This window comes from Lathamus discolor, chromosome 5 (assembly GCF_037157495.1).
Source record: "Lathamus discolor isolate bLatDis1 chromosome 5, bLatDis1.hap1, whole genome shotgun sequence".
Classification (NCBI taxonomy): domain Eukaryota; kingdom Metazoa; phylum Chordata; class Aves; order Psittaciformes; family Psittacidae; genus Lathamus; species Lathamus discolor.
The window spans coordinates 92,895,222-92,911,969 of NC_088888.1; the positions used below are offsets into that span (position 1 = coordinate 92,895,222).

The 16,748-nt window shown below is 39.8% G+C and overlaps 1 long non-coding RNA gene across 2 annotated transcripts in view; it reads right to left on the reverse strand.

Annotated features, from left to right (window-relative positions):
* Positions 1 to 164: 164 nt before the first annotated feature.
* Positions 165 to 16,748, reverse strand: part of LOC136015525 (uncharacterized) — a 104,643-nt gene continuing 88,059 nt past the window's right edge. The window contains exons 6-8 of one of the 2 annotated variants that reach the window (XR_010613245.1): positions 12,894 to 12,990; positions 12,443 to 12,614; positions 165 to 293 (exon numbers count right to left, since the gene is read on the reverse strand). This is a non-coding gene — a long non-coding RNA (uncharacterized LOC136015525). Of the gene's footprint in view, positions 294 to 11,829; positions 12,615 to 12,893; positions 12,991 to 16,748 lie in introns of those variants that run through there. The other variant, XR_010613244.1, reaches the window with a different exon arrangement.

A 16,748-nucleotide genomic window follows, 5' to 3' on the forward strand; every position in this document is an offset into this window, starting at 1 on the left:
TATTGGCTGCAGCCAGCAAGCAGCGGGTTTAATCTTGAAACTTTGAAAGTGTGATTTTGGATATTTACTGAAACACACACACATAGGCACCCAACTATTTGCCACCCATTACCTTTCGTAATTTAAGTTACTTTTTCACCTGTGACACCCACATATACTTACCCATTTTCAGTGAGAGGGTTCTCCAGCATGAATCAGGTTTGTGCAGTTAGTCCTGCCATGTTGCCAGACTGTGAAAAGGGCTCCTGCTTCCTAACCTGGACATTCTCCACACTTCTTCTGTGCTCCTATTTCTTTAAAAACATTTTAAAAGCATTATGCTTGCCGCATTCCATTTCCTCTCTTCTTCCCATTTAATTTGCTAGTTCAAAATAGATTGCTATAAAATTATACTACTTGTATGTTTTGTAATGATCTCTTCTCAGGTAATGAAAAGTAGGGGTAAGCTCTGTCAAGTGAGTCATAAGATAATGCCAGGCAATTCTCTGCCTGAACACAATTGCTCAATGCAAGTGCAGATACAGATCAAACTACTACACAGATTTCTTTCCCAAATAGCTATGAAAGGAGACATCGACATTTTGTTTCTGACCCTCACAGGTTCTTACCTCTGTTAGAAAAGACTGTTAATCAGATGCCTCTTCAGTAGAACTGGAGGGGTGCTTAAGCAATGTGTTGTGTCCTTTAGGGGAAAGGGTGTACTTTAGAAACTGTCAATTTTTAGAAAGGGTCATTTAAGACTTGCAATAAATGTAAGTATTATTTAGGGTGGTAATAATACTCTTGAATTTCACCTGAATGCAGTCACCGATTTATTGAGTGCTGAATGTCTAGGCTGTTACGTGGTAAACAGGTAATTACATGCCTAACTACGTGGACACAAAAAAATTAAAGAAGGGATTTTTTGTTATACAAAGTACCTGTCAGAATGGATAGTTCTTCCATTTTCTTTTAAATTCCTGTATAATATTACTTCACCTTTGCTTACTCTTTTTAGTTTCAGATTTCAAGATCAGTTGGAAACCTAGTTGAATCCTATCACAACAGAAGTCAGTGAGAGTTGTTAACTAAGGAAGGTGCCTAGCCTGAAACATCCCTTGTAGTACACCTAACCACAAACCAATGGAATGTTAATTTGCATACATTTCCATATATTTGAATAAATGCATGGAGAAACTATTACAAACACAGATTTATTTTAAATTACATTGCATTACAGTTCAGCATTATTCTTTTCTTATTTCAAGTTTTCTTCCTTAACCATAGTTTAGAATAGTTTTGAAATATTAAGAAATAACTCTTAAATAAAGGAAGGAATGTTTCTCCATATTGTTCATTCATATCTCACAATGAGTTCTTAATATTCTCTTATCCAACTATGAATTTTGCTTTTGTGAATAACCACATGGTTGTGACTTTAGTGTAAAATTTCGACCTGACAGTTGAACGCAAATATGTGTTTCCCCCAATGTACCTGTTCCGTAGTGCAGTATAACGTGTACAGGGCTGGGCAATATTTTTCTGACTGGTTTCAAACACATTAACTTCAGCCTCATGGCTCTAGATTTTGAGGTCATCCAACCCTAGGACACCCAGAATGATATTCTGGGGGACAGTTTATTACCTGGCATTTGGACCTCAAAAAAAAAAAAACCCAACACTAAAGGATTGATCAAAATACGAGTCAAAGCACTTGCTTAAAAATCAAACAATAAGTAACCAGCGTAGACTTTTTTAAGAAGACGAGCCTATAGGCTCAAATACTCCTGCAATGAGTCTTTCGTATCCCAGAATATTAAAACAGAAAATTTACCAAAAATAAAGTATTTTAAGGCATTTTCACTCTTGTAAATTAACAACTTTGCACCTGAACGTCCGTGTTTATTTTTCAGACATCAAAGACATTAGAAGTAGAGGGTTTCTGCTTCGTAGCTATGAAATGGGATCTCCTTACTTTATACACCTTTTTCCAGTGCAGAACTCATGGGTCTTCCTTTGAGCAAACCCCGTGCCTACTGAAAATCTATAGCACAGAGTTGGTTATTATATCATGCCAAAATGATGGACTCTCCATTTTGTAATCTTTGCAGGAAAACAAGACAACAAAAAAAATCCCAATTTAGACATATTAAACTTTTCCTTCGTTAAGAAGTGATGAATTCGGTGGCTCTGAGATGCAGAAGACTCATGTAACTGTCCTCATACTCGACTTTGAAGGCAAGATCCTGCAGAGGCAATGATGTCAGAGTAATCATAGGTTGCTTCAGCCAACTAATGCACGGACTGTTTCATTTCAAAGCAATAGGCTTGAACACATCTGCATTTACAATAAAATCTCAGGAGACGGAAGCAGTCTTCACTGAAGCCAATGTTACTTTTTCCATTGATTTGTTTTGTTTAACTGTTGCATTAGAACTATATTTGGGTCACAACAGCACTTAATAAATGCTCAGATCTTGTAAAACATATTGACTTTATCTATATTACCATACAGGGAGTCCTGTAGTCCAAAGAAGCTTTCTATCTGTGTTAAATGCCAGCAAGACTGTCTTTAGGGTTGGCCTAAGATCAAGACAATGCGTGTTTCTATATAGAAGCTAAAGGTGATGCTTTATAGCACCTTCTCAGAGGGTACTTCTGCAGTGTGGACGAGCTGAGACTCCTGTACTGAAGAGCTTTAGGTACCAGACTTCTGCTGTGATTGCCATAATGTTGAAAAATACTTTAAATCCAGCTCCATCAATTCCAGCACTTTATACACCTTTGTGTAATTTTGTTGAGAATGTGATGTTCATATTTAATGATTTTTTTTTTTTTAGAGACTTTTATTCTGCATCTTGGAAATATTTACATAGGGCATAGCGTAATTATGAATATAATCTTGCATATGGAATGCATCTTAATTCATGTTTTGGTTGTGAGTGCCTTATCAGGCTCATAACTATGAAAACTGGGTTCTGCCAAAATGAAATGTTTGAGGTCCAGTGTCCCAACCACTAATTCCAGGAAACATGTACAGCAGACAACCCAAAGCACTTTCAGGAATAACACATGGAACTGCTCCAAGTTCATACACAGCCTGGCACAATGGGTGTGTGAGCCTGATGTGTATTTCAGTATTGCAAGAGTATCCATACATTAACAGCCTGTAATTAAAGTAAGTAGTAAGAAAACCTTGATAGTTTGTTGCTACCTTGAAGAGAACTTGGCTATTAAACCAGTTCTCTGTCTCTTCTTCAATGATACCTCTTCAGATACCAATATATGACCCATATTTTCATTTCTAACAAGACTACTAAAACTTTCCTCATTCTGAAGGGATTGTAAAATGGGTGAGCATCAGGGTAATTCAAAAGGGCATTGATGTCTGCAAGAACTGGGTCCTTAATGTTGACATTTTTTTTGTAAGTGTGATAGCTGCAAACAAACAAAAAGTTCAGTCACATGATATCCATGACATATATACTGAAACATTTTCTGAAGGCAATTTCCATTCTGATGTCTTCTTTCACAGATTGTGTTATTAAAAAGGGAAATGGAAAATACGTACTTGGAACTAGATCTTTCACAGGTGAAGATACAGAATTAATTGTTCAGTGTAATGCATGCAGAGGTAGAAAGAAAGGCACCGTGCCCCTAAGTGCTAGGAATATCTGCATGCCAGGAGAGGTTACAAGAATTCCTCCTTAGTTCAGGAAGCCTGGAGAGAACAAACAGACTGCAGTATCATGTGGGACTCTAAGCACCAGCACTTGCCACTTTAAAGCTAGGGGGTAAGCCTGCATTCCCTTCATAAAGGGAATACATAAAGGAATGAAACATTACACCTTAATATGCATCTCCACTAAAAAATAGGTGTAAAACCTTGCTCTCAGATAGTGTGGAGACAGAGTGTAGCACGAAATCTTTTGCAGTGAAAATTCATACCCAACCTTCTTGCTATGACTGGCAGTCACAAAGAGGTATCACCCAGCAAAGACTGTGCAAATAGCATTCCACCTGATTCTTATAAGCACAAAGGGCCTGAGAATTCATGCAATAAGTTTCTGGTGTACTTGTTTTATTTTTTTGTTTCATTTTGGGTTTTTTTCATTTTACTGTGAGAAACTAACACCATATATATGTATAAATGGAAATACAATAAAATTATAATAGATTAATTTCTGTACTTGCTGTCCACTATTTTTTTCTCCAACATTTTGATATCTGATCTTACCCAATCGCCATATCATACCAATAGGGATTTTCAGGATATATTGTAATTCCAGCATATTTCTTTTATTACTGAATTTAAATGTTGCTTTTTGTGACCCTTCTAGAGGTGCTTACACAACCACATATATATATGAACATGTGCACTTGCTCTCAGTTATGTCTATTACTTTAACACATCCAAGGGAAAAAATATGAAACTGGTCTTACTTTCCTCTCTTAGCCTTGCAGCTATTATATCTTTGTTGTGTCTGGATTATGACTCCCAAAGCTCTGCCCATGTATCATATTTTGATGGTTACTCTCCTTGGGGCATTGGATCACAAATGTCAAGCTTGCAATGCATTCATCCAGAGAGCTCCAAAAGAACAAAAGTTTGGGGTGGATGTAAGGAGATGTTCATCATCCTTTCTGCAACCACAGTTAGGCATGTAAAGAGTGAATGCAGCCAGAAGCAAGATAACATTTTCTTCTTTAGCAACTCAATAAAAAAACCTGACATACCTGCAGAAAACAGAATGGAAAGGGTCTAAGGTGTCTGAATCAGTCTCCTAGTTTATTGAAACTTCTACCATGAATACCATTTATCACTTTCATCATTCCAGAAAAAAAAACCCACAAAACAACCTGCCACAACACGTTATAAACTACCCAGAAGCTGCTTCATGAGCTTTTAAGCCATCTCTGTCACAGGGGCAGCAAGCTCCGAGAAGGAGGCGAGCAGACCAGACAGGAGCAGAAATCTTGTCAGCTGTCTGACTTTAATCCACTGATGCTTTAGAGTTGAAACCCTAACACGCAATTTTCTTTGCAAACAAACATTCAGTATACAGTCAGCTCTCCATTATCCCCTGGCAGATTATCCAGTTTGCTGATAAATGGTGCCACAGTTGCAGAGGCATCCATACCGGCTCTGTGCAGGCTAGCCCGGGTCTGGCAAAGCTTATTAGCTTAAGCTCTGCATAAATACTTCTGCATAGCTTCCAGAGCCAGCACTCGGGTGCCACCGCATTGTGTTGCTGGGACCAGCATGCTGAAGAGTGCTATGAGGATACATCCAAGCAGCTCCATGGGAAGCCAGCTCATGTCCAGCAAGGCTTTGGAGTTTGCCAGCCTTACGCTAACACCAGCTCACACAGGGGTTAAAACGAAAGATAGTTTTCTGTAACTCACCCTTTTCCGGCTAGTTCCCATTAATTCATTAGCATAGTTATTGTGAGTTCAGCCTAAGGCCACAAGAAAGCTCCCAGAAGACTTTAGCTTTAGCCAGGGAATGCACTAAGCAACATCTAATTAACCCCAACCAAAGGCAGGTCCTGGGGACTGTGTCAAGGAGGGAGAGCCAGGACCATGTTGCCAAGTAACTGTGGGAAGAGTCCTGGAGCCAGTTCAGCGCCCCGCTCCACTGCATACCTGTTTTTCAAGCAGAGCCCCAGAACTCCCTCTTTAGGAAATTTTAAATACAAACAAATTCAGTGTTCACGGTGTCCTTATCAAGCAGAGTAGCTGATCGGATTTAAGCAATCCTGGTTTCTGGCATTTGCAGAGAGATACACACTGGAATATGACTTCAGTTAATAAACTATAAAATGCTTTGGGATAATTCAGGATGGGAACTATTACAGAAACACAGCCCAGCGTTATTTTCAATCCCCATGCCCTTTCAGGTTTTGCTCTGTTTGCTGATATACCCAAAAAGCATGCTAATTATTGCACAGATGTCAGATTTTTTTCCCACCAAATTATGTTGATATTATCAGCTCAATTTATTTATTCAGCCAAATGGCTGCCAGATGCAGAGTGATTTGTGGTTTTATTGCTCACCTATGCCAGAGTCAGGCTGGTGACTGAGGGGTGAAAGGCCCCACATTAGATTACTGACCCCTTGAGCCAGTCACTCCTTCAGTCCATGCACTTTCTAACACGTACTTTGCACCATATAATCAACTCACTTTTCAAGGTGACACAGTCACAATTTTAAAAAGAAGAAGAAAAAAATAAAAGTCAATGTTCATAACTACAGTAACCCGCTTGTCTAATGCAGGAAGTTTCATTTCTGGGGTCATGTCTCTCCCTCATTTCTAACATGCAGCTAAGCATCAGGTAAGTAAAAATGAGGAGGAACATATACAAGTTTTGTTAATACCTGTATATATGTATACATCCATGTATATCTATTTATATATGCACACATACATATGCACATACACTTTCACAATGCAAATCTTAGAAGTTTCAGGAAAATTTTTGTTAAATGATTTACGCTAACTGCATAGGAAAAAATAATTCTGCCAAAACTGAGAAAATAAAAACAAAGTTATTTGTTCCAGGGTGGTCCCACCAAATCAAAATGCTTTGGTTTATTGAGCAGAAATGTTTCATTTGAATCACTGATGTCAAGTTGCATCTGCTCAGCACCTCGTGAGAGCCCCACTGGAACTGTGATACAGATGCTGCATAATGCCATGATTTCTCATGGACTTCCTGGGCTGGCAATATGTTCAGTGATGCTCTGCATCTTCCCCTATGACCAAATCATGCAGGATACTCTGGGTCACATGGTTTGCAAGCTGATGGTAAATATACTACAGCAAATTAGCCTTTCCTGTAAGGCAGGGTAAAATAAGACAGGCAAAGCACAATGCCCATAAAGCTTTTCTTTGGAAACTGAAGAGTTATTATGCATCTGCTGAACATCAAACATTTCAACTTGATCTAGTGCACTGAGATGAAATATCTCAACTGCAGAAATAATTAATTTCAATTAAAATACTACAGAAAGTATTGCATTATTTGCAAACTGTTTTGACTTTCTGATTCACAATAAATTTAGATTTTTAACTGCAGAAGGAAGAAACAGGCTAGAAATTCCTGTTTGTTTGGTTTGGGTTTTTTTTTTTAGCAATAATAAATAATCTAATTCCTACTCAGATATAACACAGAACACTCCCTATTAGAAGATCATATTAAAGAAATTATCACTGCACATACGTGGATTCTGATTTTTATCTTACCATTAGACATTTCCACTCCCCTGTATTCCCACTTACCCTCCATGTAGGAAGCAACAGAGCTAAGGGTAGAAGAGTGGATGAAGGGTTACCTACCTCCTCTCACACACATCTTGACGTCCAGAGAGAAACTCAGCAGGACGTAAAACTTACATGAACAGAGCCAACAAATCTGTATTTTTTTACACATAGTAACCAGAAGAACCTCATGGTCAACATCAGATCGTAGGTATTCAGAGAATATATCCTGTACAGCCAGAAGGATAGTACAACAAGTGTAATACTGAGACCTAGACTGCAAAGTCAAGCTGCCCAGCCAACATGGGTGTATTGTTCTCCTGTGCACTCGTGAGTTAACATCATGAGATAGCTTTGTGCAAGAAAAGAGAGGCTGGTTCTTTAGGGGACATTATGGCTTCCAAACAAAACTATGGCAAAGACTTTACAAAATTATGGTGGTGGATAATAGAACAATAGAAGCAGAGTTTTGATTAAAAGTAAGGAACTTGGGGAGGTCTGATAGTAATCTGGGAGTAATGCAAGACAGAAAATGACACAGAGAAGTTGGGGTACAGAGCACTGACAAACCCAGTGTTAAGTTTTTCAGGAATTCCCCTGCAGGTAAGCCTGGGTTTGATGCCACAGAGAACGTATGGCCTTGGGCAACAAATATCCGTTGTTTCCAGAGTTGCTCTTTTTGCATTTGCCAAGTCCTCACTAAACAATGCAAACTCACAAGTGCTTCATAGTCTAGGAGGGATCAGGAAAGAAATGCAATTACTTCTATGAAGACTCCTCAAAACATTTTTTGGCTGTTGGGGTGGATAATATGGCCCTAATTACTTAAATAAGTCGTTGGTGTATAATTTGAAATTGAGACCTAGATACAGCTGAGTGTTTTGACTGTTTATTGTGGAAGTAAATGTGGCTAAGAGTGGCACACACTTTCCAGTTTGCCTGCGGCAGTAAAACCCCCTCAAGCCAGCCCTGTCAGGAGTGGTGCTGACATGCATTAATGGTGCAGTTACCAGTAGATAATATAATGCAATTAACAGCTCTTATCACTAGTCCTTAAGGGACTGCACCACATTGCAAAGTTGCTATCCGCATCTCTAATTGGTGCAACATCTATTCAGCCCACAATACATCAGCTATTCTGATTTAATCTCACACAGTCTGTGCTAGTTTATACTGCACCATAGTTTTCTAAAGATCTCAAGACATGACCTAGCTGGCCTCAGGCCCTAACATATGCAAAACCCACAGCGAAGTTACTGGTCTCACATAACTAAGCCTTATGGCCAAAAGCTCTGGAGGGGAAAGGTAACTTTACTCCCTCTGTTGGTGAAAAAGGAAAAACGATACCAAAACCATCGTAATCCATATAGGCTACTTTATCTGTAATCCTTTTTGTAACAAAACTTTATGTAAGGTGATTTTAGGGAGATACAAGGGAACAGTAAAAAGGAAAAATAATTCTTACCATATACTTATAAGAAATTATTTCAAGTACTACCAAATTTGGAAATTGTTTTTGACTTTCTTTCTGTGAGGGTCCTTCTGTGAAAGCTAATGCAGTGTGAAGGGCTCTGCTATGTCAGAAGGAAGACAGGAGCCAAAAGGAAAATACAGCCTTCTTAAAGCTGCATCATTAAAATTTGTCTAGATCATGATTAACCCTAAGCAAGATCAGCAAGCCGCTCATTTTGGGCAGGAGAAGCCTACAGTGTGGTCATGGCTGGGACCAAGGGGTCTGGTTAAACAAAACAGCAAATTGCTGAGGGTGACCAAATAGTCATGACCCCTCCATACCCAATGAGCTACATCACAGCCATGAAGAACCAGGCTTTTTGCTGGTTTTTAGGGAAGCATCAATGTTTCTGGGGTTGCAGCTGTTGCGATAGGAGAACAGCAAGCTCATCCCATCTGCTATGCAACTCACTAGTAGAAATAGGAACAGGATACTCCGATCTCCAGCTTCATCTCTTGCTTCTCCTTTCCTGCAGCACATCTTTTCCTTCCATTTTTGTCTCCTGGTATAAATTCTACTGGTTGTATCCAGATTATAGTAGTTGATCTGTATGCTTTATCTCCACTGCACAATGCAGTAGATAGAGGTAGGCAGTTGGACTGCAACTTTGTGTGCATTCAGGTTATAGGTGGTACGGGGGTTGACAAAGATGTGAGTATCTAGAGAGCTGGATGGAATATAAACAGTTAAATCCATTGAGAGTTGCCAGGCAGGCTATGATGGGCACTGTGTGTGCATGACAAGTAAGTTATCCATGAAGGCATCTCCCTTGCTAATGGCCCTTAATATCAAGTCCTGTCCTTTCCAGATCTTTTCATGAGGAAGCTTCTCTGGGACTTGAACTTTTCATAGGCATATGTTTTACTGGACAAAGTTACGGGAGGAAGCCAAGCCAGGAGACCAGGTTCTTGTCCACCTTGCCTTCTACATGCACTGAGATGTGACACAATGTCCCTTTCGATTTTAGTTTATTTGTCTAATTAGGATTGAAGAGAAAATTGCCCTCTTTGTAACTGTTTGTACTTCTGATAAAAGTGTAATCTTAGTATGTACAGCTACCACCAGTTATGACAGCTGCAATCTTTGCCTGCATTCCTGTCCATTTCATAGAAGCTTTCTTTCTGTTCCCACATGGGATGGCTACTTTGTACTTCATCCCATTGCTGTTGCATTCTATCTGCATTTTCAGGATGAAGGTTTTCAAAACAAATTAATTTGCATGATTTCCATTTATGTCAGCTACACACCATCCCTATCCACATCACTGGAAATCAACAAACAAAATAAGAAAATGGATTTTAACCAATTGAACAAAATAACCACTATCTTTCCAAAGAAGTAGCTTCCCTTCTCTTTCATTCTGAATGCTTAAAACACATTATTAAATGACCTAAATGCACTATGTAAACCGGTTCAATAGATGTGCTAAAAAATTAATATAAAGCCACTGCTTAAGATTATGATCTACTCTACTTGAGAAATCAGCATCCAAATAGATGTAAGGGTTGATTCTGTCAATGAGTGAATTATAACAAATCGTAGGTACATTTTTTATCTGCACATCTGTAATAACAGTGAACAACATTGGCAAGTGGATAGAGAAGACCAGACTCAGGACCACAGATAGCCCTTCTGCTGAATAATAAAACACAATAGATTCCTCTCTGACTCTGGTGAGTGAAAAAATACATGTAGGAAGGTTGGGGCCAGGAATAAAAAACAGTAGAGTGCACTATTGAAAAAGAATAGTCAGCTGCCTTTATGATTTAAAAAAAAAACCCAAACCCTTAATACAACAATTATCATTAAGAGTGATTTTTCCACCACCTAACTGACAAGTAAATTATCACGTCTGTACCTGCATGTTGAGTTACTGCTTCACCTTCACCAGTAAACAAAGAGGGGGAAAAAACTGCTTCAGCAACAATTTTTTTTCCAAAGAGCCAAGCTGTTTGTGCTTTCTTCTCTTTTTCTTTCTCTATATGTTTTGGTGTTGAAAAAAATCAGATATAATTAGATAAAGTGGTAGCATAAAGCCAAGAGAGCTTTTGATAGAAATCAGGGAAATTGTGCCTCATTTGCTGTTATCCCTTCAGTTATCTTCCTCCATCGGTGCTTTATTCCTGTAGCCTTCCCTAACAATATGAAGAGGTGAATTAATATTTAATAAAATAAAAGCCTTTATTCTGCTTTATTGAATGCTGAAGAGGTATAATGAGCAAATGGCTAGTGTGTCAGGTCACAAATACATAGAGCCTATGGATCCATCTAAATTCAGCTCTACTTCCCTTCCTTATTTCCTGGCATTTCATAAGAGAGAAACCCTAAATCTTAATCCTTCTTATGACTGTTTTATGAAACAGATGCCTGGAGAAATTAATTTTTTAAAAGGGAACAGTGTTTTTATTGCAGCTTTATCAGAGACAACAATAATTAGGTACCGACAATAAACATACCAACATAGAGGAGGCTCATAGTAAAATTTCACAGAGCTCCTAAGCTGCTGAAATGGCCAGTCTGATGAATCAGATCCCAACAGGGCCTGTTTTTCAGTTTTTCATTAATGGGAGTCTGGTGTAACCAGCTTTCTGTAAGCATTCATGGGATGAACATCTAACGGTAGATCAGGTGAATCGCAGCCCAAGTGTCTGTAATCCTAGTACATCCAAAGGTGTCTTGGACTTGATGGAAGAAATCGCCTCTCGTGTGCTTGCAGCCAAGCAGGATCCAGAAACTGTCAACACTCCGTTCTTCCCTCCATCCAGGAGGTTTTGTGGAGCCCTGCCAGCAGACCTGTTTCTCTGCAATATGTCACCCCCCATCCCCCTGCTGGACTATTACAGAGGATGAGCCCAAGACCACCAGGAGGTTCAGCAGTCCAACACCACCCTGTCAGCTTCGGCAGGTACCCCAGGCGCTCCCCACCAAACCTCCTTGCTCCTACCCTGGAGGGACCCAGCCGGTGGGTGTTTGCTGCTCTGGTGCTGCGGGCTGCAGCCCAGGGTGTAAGGCTGAACTGCTGCCAGCCTAACAGATCACCTTGTGAAGGATCCAAGGAGCTGACACACTACCCCATCTATAGTCCCATCTCTACCAGCAGGACAGGGCACACCGCTGGCTGTGCTAACCTCTGAAATTGCTCCAGTGGGAACCACTAAATCTCATGAGTCCGGTCACTCGGTAGCAAGGATATACAGCCAGATTGCAACAGCCCCAGGTTTACTTCTCCATCATTTTAATTCATTATCCTCTTCTTTTTAGCCATCTGGCAATCTATTCGAGGATGAAGACATTCTGATCCTATCCTATAAAAGTTATTCCGCTGCACAAAAGAAAAGGTTCAATGTGAGCAGTCAAGAAAAGGGGCTGTGCATTACCCTGTGGCCTTCTCCTTGTGAAAGGAGGGGAGTGCTGGTCCCTTGTTCCTGTACCTATTTATGTTGTTTATGTGAAAAAGCCATGAGAACAGAGATAGAAATCCAAAATTAATGACAAGAATATGTCTCTCTTCCTAGCTGACTGCAAAAGCAGAGTGTATATAGCAAAGTAGTTAACACAAAATGCAGATACTGAGTGTCATGTATGAAAAAGGAAGAAAGAAGTTATTTGTGGTAAAAAGAAGGCTTAGTATTAGGTTATACTGAACAAAAAATACCTTTCTTACTTATACTACCCTAAACACACTTACCTTGGATTAGTTAGACCTGACAAACTGACAGTAAGACTGTTCTCCCAGTTCTCCTGTTCTGCAGATTCCAGGGTTAATTCCTGTCATCAGATTCCCATGAGCTTCTGCACATGCACAGGATGCTTTTCCCTTGTTCCCTCTGCATCTTGCAGCCTCCTTTTTCCAGGTAATCCTAAGAATACAGATTGATATCTGAAGTCAGGACTGAGAAGCATCCTCTCAAAATACAGTGAAGCACACAAGCTGCTGCAGGTGCAGGCCACTGCATGTGCTGAATACTGGATTTAGCTTAAGCTTCAAAATGCATTACACCCATGCAGTTAAACTTCAGCTAAAACTTTTTGAATCTTTTTCACTGTCTCACATTATTTAGACTTCCAAACAGAAGTTTAAGCTACCCACAGCTTTGCTCAGCTAATAAAAGAAGTTTGGGGATCACTTTCAAAACCACCTCATTTGCATCGTTTCAGCTGATCTCTTCCTTGTTGAAGATGAAAGTGTGCGTCTATGTTACATTTCCCTCTGCTCAGACAATGAGGCACTCATTCCTTTAAAAAGAAAAAAAAAAGAGAAGATCTAGATCAGCAAACTAGTTCTCTCCTTTTCCAGTGTTTCTTTGACTGCATAATTGAAATGCAGGAAAAAAATCACAAAAGCAAGAAGCACAGATGTTTACATCACAGGTACCTCAAATAACTTAAAAGTAGCCTAACTGTATATAGCCTGTGAATATATTTCATGCCTCACTCACTGAGAATTAGAATTGAAAGTCATCACAGCGAACACAGGGAACTGGATGAATTTCAATCTACTGCAGAAACCAGCCACTTATGTTGTTTGATGTCATCTGCAGTCACATCACTGCAGACATCTTTTGCAAGACTAGTAAAAGAAACGTTGTCATTTTTGACATGGCTGCCTGTCCCTCTTCACTGCTCGAGTGACAGCTTTCATAGCACTCTTCCTGTTGCTCAGTGCATATAACAAACCCAGGTGCAGAGATAAGTCTCCCAGGCTTCCTTTTGAAGAACGTCAGATCAGCTCTGTTTCTTTTAAAACCGCTCCCTTGGACCAGCTGACATTTATGCAAGCCACACAACACCGAGGAATCAAGATTTCAGGCAACTGATACCACTTTGGGGACATGCAACCTGTAATCTAGATTCAAGCTACAAAGCAAAAGTTAACAGTACGTGCAACTGAATATCACTGGGGTAGGAAAACACACTGCACCATTAAGAGGGCTAAGGAAAAAGCAGCTATCAAACAGGTGAGATAATTCACATTGAGCACTGCTCTTATTGGCCTTTTAGCTTGTCACAGAACATCAATATTGCATTCATGTATAGACCTGTACCAAAGGGCGAAACAGGGAATTTGTGATGGCATTAAGGGGAGGGAGCAGCCTACCTAATTTTAAGCGTTTATCTCAGGCACTCAAACAGAAGTCTTGTCAAGCCAGTCTTTTTCTACAGCAAGTGAAGAGTAGGAGAAGCATCTCCAGGGGATGCTTCTAGCCTCTTGAGGTCTGAGTTGCCTTCTAGTAGTGCCTCTCACTCTTCTCAAGAATAAAATGAAAAGCTTTAATTTAGAAATCTCTGACCTCCTCCTCCAAGCCCTCCCATCCTCCCCTCAAAGGCCTAAAGCTCCATTATGCAACAATGAAATGCTGGGATGCAGTTTCCTGCCTGGGACTGAGGCTGATATAACTGTCGTGGCGAGGGAGACACCTCTTATGGCTCATGGAATTGGTTTTGTTCAGCAAAGAGTCCACATTTCTTTATTGAAATGAGTTGGGAAATCTCAGCTCATGTAGTGGATCTGTAGTAATGCTTCTTGCAGTGAGAAATAGCAACATTTAAAGCCTTCCCTGGAACTACAACATTTCTCGCACCAGCCTTGTAGAGAAGCAAGAGCTGAAGAAAACACGTGTGTCAGCGTATTTTGGATTCTCATGGGCAACTGGGTAGAAATAACTTTTACAAAGATTGTTCAAAAAGCACTTTTTATCTGTGCATTCTTGGCTAACTTTCCAGAAACCCTCCTCTCAAAGAAAATTAACATAGTTTTTCATCTGCAGGTACATATTTGGGGGTTCTGTTGTTTTACAAGTTAAGAGATTTTGACTAACCTAATGAAATCACTGCATGAAGAAATGTCTCCATGTATACAGTCAGCTATACACAACCACAGCCAAGTTATTTATCTCCCACAGCAATGTTGTACAGATTAAATATTGCCTGTAAAAACTTGCAAAAATACATTTACAGTAACAAATTTACACATATTCAGCAAACAGAAATGGGGAGAGGAGGAAATAAAAGTAATAAATGAAATTTAATTTAGCTTTTTATTTTATTCTAAGTGGAAATCAGTGCAGCAATGCTGACAACATAATCAGTGGGTTTTTTCAAAAAAAGGTAGAGTGCACCTTGTAGATAAAAAATGTTGAAGAAACACTGTTCTTGATCATGGATAACAGAGAGGGGTTAAGCACTACTGTATTAATTGAGACTGCCTTAGTCTGTGCACAGCCAGCTTTTCCAAGCCTCTGCACTGGGCAATATAAAAGCTTAAAAAGGTGAATAAACTAATACAGTGTTAGTGCTGTGTCTTTGAATGTGGTGGATTTGTGATTCAGAAAACCCAAGACAGGAGGAATATCCCCATCTCGCTTAAGACTCATCCACATACCCTGTTGAGAAGTTATAAAAGCAGAGAAGAAACTGAAGCAGAAAAAGGGGTATTATATTTTATTATGCTGCTGTTGTTCACAGCTACCTTTGGTGCTAAAACTTAAAAAAGGCAACTGATTTTTTGAACCTAGATAAAATTTGTACTTGCTTTCTATGACTGGGGCTCCTTAGCTGGTTACCTTTAAATTCAGTGTGCCCACAATACCCATGCCCTGAGAAAAGGTGGGTTTTGTCTTCTTGCAAGTCTGCAAATAAAGGGCTCAGCAGTTGTCTTGAAGGTTTAATGTTGCTTGGCTGAGAGCATCCGTTTGCCTGTGGAGCTGTCATGCCCAGGCAGAATGCCAGGGGAGCGCAAGGATGTTTAAGTGCACACTGGACCCAGACATGGCCTAGCAAGAGGCTACCTGCAGCAGCTCTGGCAGAGTCTAGTGACACACACACACAGTATATATATATATTTATGCATATGTATGCAAACTTCAGTGCTTGGGCCAAACTTCCCAGCTCCCATCTGCTGTGAACAGTGTGAAACGTCTCGCTGTGCAGGAGCCAGAACAGCTGTGTGCTATGCAGAAATCCCATTCCACCCCATTTCAGTATGTTTCCAGAGGTGCAGCTTGTGCTGACCCCAGGAGCAGAGACGATTTGCACTCACATGCAACAATCAGAGGTTTAGCTGCTGTCTTCCTCTTCATTTTCTCCATTTGCCCTGCTGTTTTTCTCCAGCTCAGCTGACATATATACTGCATTATGCTTCCAATAGCAGAGAGTACATTAAAGTTCAGGGGATTTTCTACATCCTACCCACATTTTTCATTACAGCTATTGATATTATGTATTAAAAGACTAATGATTTGGAGCCTTTAATACCAGGAAATGATGTCTCTAATGATGCATCTTTGACCTCAGGCCTGAAGTCTGCAGCGCAGTTTCCTTGTCTGTGTGAATGTTTCCTAAAAGCCTGGCTGAGTAGTTTGCTGGCTGGTACAGCAGCTGCTTCAGTCTTCACCTTTGCCACTTTGTGGTACTTGCTGCTCTTCACGGAACAGCACCGGCTGCTTAGAAATCAAACCAAGGCAGTACAGATATTGAGTGAAAGCATATGGCTGGTGATGGGAGCAGCTTCATTCAGTATGTAAATTGTCATTAGAATAGAAGCTTTATCTAAATTTCCTCTGCTCTGCTAAATACACTGAATATTATATCATACAAAACCAGCTTAAATCCACTCTGCATTTAGACAAAGAGGAAATGGTTGATAACAGCAGATGATTCATCTAAAGGTGTATTGTATTTGTCCAGATCCTGGTCCTGCAGCTTACTTCATATGAGTGGAAGCTGTTGTATGATTGGGACCTCAAGATTTCTGACATAGAAACTCAAAATTTCAGAGCTTTCAGCTTTTTCATGCCTTAAGACAAAGTATGAATATTCAGGTTACTCTGACCTGCCTTATTGTTTTGCTGGTGACTTGATATCCTGGGTTTCTCCCCATGTTGTGGAAATGATTTTTTTAAGAGTGCTAACATACATCTTCAGCATGCACATAGTTTATCCCTCCTTTAAGGAAGCCATAAGAAAACATATTTATGTTGTAAATGAACATTTCA